The sequence below is a fragment of the Rhea americana genome, unplaced genomic scaffold (assembly GCF_003343005.1).
Source record: "Rhea americana isolate MKP2758 unplaced genomic scaffold, rheAme1 scaffold_164, whole genome shotgun sequence".
NCBI classification, from domain to species: domain Eukaryota; kingdom Metazoa; phylum Chordata; class Aves; order Rheiformes; family Rheidae; genus Rhea; species Rhea americana.
In genome coordinates, this window is record NW_028185750.1 from 1,846,978 (window position 1) to 1,851,801 (window position 4,824).

Below are 4,824 nucleotides of genomic sequence, written 5' to 3' on the forward strand. Positions count from 1 at the left end.
GAGGATGAGAGTTACTATGGCCCTTTATATTGCTTCCATCACCAAACAAACTTTTTCCAGACTCCGAAGAAAATGGATCCATACTTCACTACATGCTAAGTAGTGAAGAAGAGTAATATGCGATGGCATGTTCCTGCCTAAACTTCAGTTAAAACAAAAAAATTGACTTTAACAATCAAATGGAATGTTTATTTCTCAGTATTAAATTAAAGCTCCTTCCCATCACGTATCAGGAAGTATTCTCTCCTTTCTTTTTACTTAGGATAAAGCTATGTGAATCTGCTTTCCCTTATTTGTTAAAGCTCCAAGATGAACATTCACTGAACTGATGACAGAAATTACCTTTTTGCCCAGTCTACCACTTTGACTTACTATTTCCTTCAAAATACTACTTAGTTACACATCCAATATTGGATCAAACCCCAATTTTCCCAAAGTGCAAAAGCAACTGTACCTTTTAAGCTAATGACACTGATAAGAGTGTTGACAGTCTATTCAGAGAATCCAGGAATGCTGTCACTGGGCAAACAAAGCAACATGCACTTCCCTTACACCTCTTGTGCACATTTATGCTGCTGCTGACACAACACTCCCACAGACATCTGCAGAGCTAAATGCAAAACATGCCATTATTCTCATTTTGGCTTGACTCTTACATGATATTCTACAGTATTTTGCCTTCTAGCTTAGATGCTTTTTGTTCCTTATCTTTCTCTTCTATATTTACCAGTTGGGCAAGAAAACTGAACCTTGGGAGATAGTATCAGGGACATCTGCTGGTTTTGACCACTAAGGGATTCAAAATGAACAGAGCAGCTGCTGCCACAACTCTCTCAGATCATTTTTACAGCTTTTACCTGGTTTGCTAGAGACTAGAAATTTGACTCAGCTCGAAGACTTTGTTCTCATGGCCCATATAGCATCAACACTATGCTTTGGGAGCAGCTCCTGAGCCACTCATTTCCTTAATTCAGCTATTCTCAGCATTAAAAGAATTATAAAAATAATCTTGCCAGGGAAAACCTATAAAGGGATACACTTTTCCAAGACATATCACATCTGTCCATCTTTATGTATTTCATACATAACACTGGAGAGAGAACTGGCCAAAAAAGTCATTTCTCCATTGCCAATGGAGATGGGATAAATGGGATCCCAACTGGGAATACAGAAACATTAACCTCTTACACAAACAGGACAATTTATTAACAGTGATTTCATTACAACAGTGGTTGTTATATATTCATCTAGTGCTGCATTTCTACACATGGACCTCTTGCTGAATGATTCCTGGCTCTATACAATCACATCACAAAGAAGACTGCCAAAATAACTCAGAGAAACTGATTTGTGGAGTGTGAGTGTCAGGTACTTGGAATGTAAGGAAGAGACATTATGGGATTCATTCCTTCTTTATATTTACGGGCAATTACCACAGCAGAAAACTACAGAAAGTACAGAAAGTGTTGTAGGAAAAAGTTGTAACTTAAAAAAAAAGGTGTGATTTTTTTTGACCATAAACATAATGCCTCAGGGCATACGGGGACCACAAACAATGTGGCAAAACCAAACTTTTCTTGTGTGAAAATTCTTACAAAATTTCGTATTAGCATTCGTTACTCTTTCCCCTGAAACACGTTAACTTGTCAATGTAAAGAAAAAGATGCTGGACTGGGAAGATTACTGTTCTGCTCCGATCTGATACTTTCTTAACTCATGTTCAAGGCATAGGATTGCGTACGTCCCGCTCCGACGCCTTGCGGGAGCGTGTCTGTTTCCGACGAAACAGCAACAAAGCACCTCAAAGACCCCCGTTCCCGAAAGCTGGCATCCCGCACGGCTCCGGAGGCACGCAGGTCCGCGCGGCGCGCGTCAGCCTCCGCCCTACCGCCACGCTACCAACTGCTCAGAAACTGTCGAATTACAGCGCTCCCCGGTTATCGCTACCGAATCTCAGCTTAGACTTGACTTCGTTAACGCTCCCGCAGCGCCGGCAGAGCGCTCCGCGCCGCCGCCGCCGCCGCCGCCAGGGCGGGGCCCGCCGCTCCCCCGGCCCGGGCAGGAAGGGGCGCGGCCGGCCGCTGCGGGACCCGGATGCGGAAGCGCTGCGCGGGAGGGCAGTTTCCGGCGTGGGCCGAGCGGCGGCAGGGAAGCTGCGGTGGTGGCGCCGCGCCTGGAGCCGGGCCGCAGCCCGCTATGCGAGGGACGCTGAGGCCCACAGGTGAGAGGCCGCCGCGGCCTGGGCTCCGAGGGCCTACTCTGAGGCCAAGAGCTCCGAGCGCGGCCCTAGCGCCTCCGCCGGGCCCGTTAGCGGCGGGGCGGGCGCGGGGCCTGTGGGGCCTGTGGGGCCTGCGGGCGGGGACCCGCCGGGACGCGCTACCGCTGATGTGGAAGAGTCGCGGCAGGAGTAAAAACTCCAAGCCCCTCAGGAGGCTTTTTGTGCGGAGAGCTCAGGCAGCCGCGTACTGCTCTCTTTAAAGTAACTTTAATTTTACACCCATGATGTCTGCCTTGGGTGTTTCACTCTGAGCGTTCCAGCATGGAGATTAAAAACTTGGTATGGGTTAAAATAAGAAAACTTTGTTCTTTATGATGTGGAGTAAAGAAAAACCAGAAACAGAACAGATTGTGAAAGGAAAAAGTAAAACTTCTGTGGTAGAAAAAAAAAGAAGTGTTCTTCAAATGTGTGGCCTTACTAATTAAAAGTATCTTATGTGTGTTTAAATGGCTTTGCTTTTCATGTGTATTTGTTATATATAATGTCAACTCTGGTCACTGATGGAGTTGTTTCAGTGGTGATTAAAAGTTCTTTTCAAACCATGTTTGTTTCAGGACTAAGCTGTGACCTTTCTGAAGGATGGCAGTTCAGGTGTAGCATTGCTAGGTGTACAGACATGCAAATTTAAATTTCAGTTGAATATATTGTAGTGTATTGTAAGCTGAGTGTTTTAATTGTAGGCAAGTATTGAAAAACAGATTCTTATATCTGAGGATATTCTGAAATAATTTTTCTATCTATTTACATATCAATACTGGGAGTTTTAAAAATAAATATTTTGTAATGTGCACTGTGTATTAGGTGACTTTATTATGCTGAAGAAATGTACTTCAGTACAACTTACTTTGAATTACTTTAAGCAAAGTGGAAAAAAAGCATAACACTAGTGCTGACAGTATTCTGTCAGCAGCTGATTTGGTTTCTTGAAGTGGATTGGTGTTACAGTTATATAGAAGGACTGATGCTTTGAGGAAAAACTGAGGCATGCTGAAAATGAAAGGCTAAACCAACTGGTAAATTTAAAGGTATGAATACTTTCTACTGCTGTTACACAGGTCACAATTTTGAGAAGATCAGGGTAACTGCAGATGTTTCAGAGAGCTTCCTTTCCAAGGAAATCATTTTAAAAGCTGGTATTTTAAATATTCTGTTAGATTTACTAAATCAAGAACCARTAAGATTGGTGAACAGCTTATATTTGCTGTCAGACAAATTGCTCTCAGACTAGCTAAAATGCAGCTAGATTACAAGTACAGCAATATTCAGTAAAAACTCCACATTTGTCCTTGAGTTATGACAGTTTGTGGTAATTAACTTCTGGTGAATTTCATACTGTTTCTAGACTTTTCTTTTTAAGAGRTAAAATGTGCTATTTTCAATTTGGCACCTTCTTGTGGAGATTTGCAGACACTTTTAGGAATGCATCTTAAGCAGTTTGTTCAAGGATATGCATAACCATTTCTAGCTTATCTAATACTTAAAGCAAGCTGTGAAGGCTGAAGGCCAGGGCTCTTTGGGGTAGAATGCTTTGTGATGTAAAGGGCTTTCCTCTTTCCTAACACTGTTAGTCAACGCACCTGAAAGTAATGCTACTCTAGATTTGCAAATTTCAGGCCATTTTCTTTTCAGTCAATGTGCCTTGACGATTTTCCTAGCAGAATGTAACTCCGCCCCCCTGATTTACGTGAGGCAGTATTTGCAGGCAAACTACCTTGTGCTGTTGAGTATTTAAAAAAAATCAACATCAACAATAACAACAACAACAAAAAATCACTACACCTGTGAGTGCTTTTTATTTTAGATTTGAGGATCCCCAAGTATTTGGCAAACACCTCTGAAGCCTTGACAGACCATGTCAGAAGGTTTTGAGGTTTGGCCAGGCATCTGTGAAGTATCATTTCAAACTGTAACAATTTATCAAAATGTAAAAGCAAATGTGATTGTGCATAGCCAGTTATGGCACTTGGATTACAAAATTCTTAGTCATTTGGCTGTCATCGTCCTCCTCAGTAGGAGAGTTATTCTGAACTTCTAGTTCCTCCCACCACCCAGTGCTGCAAACTAGTGCAAGGTTTGAGGAAAGATTTTTTTTTTAATCTTTTCAGAAAGGTACCTTTTTTGCTTACTGTCATTATTTATAGTTAAAACTGGATTACATAAATGACAGGTTATTATTCCCAGTCTGTTTTCTTCAGAGACCTACACAAAAGGGTAGAATTGACTCCATACTTTTAGTGAAGAATTACAAAGAAATTTAAAAGCTTCTTCCTCAGTTCTGTAGAAGATGCCTGTTACAGTGTTTACAAGGAATCTGGTTCTGTATTTCTTGAAAGRTTTTTACAGCTTTCTGACCCTTATGCTCTCTTTTCTGTAGAAATCATATTCACCTGTGTCTAAGAAGATAACAAGTAATCTCTCTTCACCTATGCTCCATTTACTTCCTTATCTTCCTTTTCTAACTCTCAAATCTTGGAGAAGAAATACTGAGGGTGGTGGGTTTTTTTTTCTTTTTTTTTTTCTTAAAAAACAAAAACAAAGGCATTTAA

At 41.6% G+C, this 4,824-nt stretch overlaps 1 protein-coding gene across 2 annotated transcripts in view; it reads left to right on the top strand.

The window, feature by feature from the left end:
- The first annotated feature begins 2,120 nt into the window (after positions 1–2,120).
- Positions 2,121–4,824, top strand: part of ZBTB43 (zinc finger and BTB domain containing 43) — an 11,116-nt gene continuing 8,412 nt past the window's right edge. The window contains exon 1 of one of the 2 annotated variants that reach the window (XM_085300489.1): positions 2,121–2,221. The gene's annotated coding sequence lies outside the window, so the exon portion shown is untranslated. Of the gene's footprint in view, positions 2,222–2,556; positions 2,706–4,824 lie in introns of those variants that run through there. The other variant, XM_085300490.1, reaches the window with a different exon arrangement.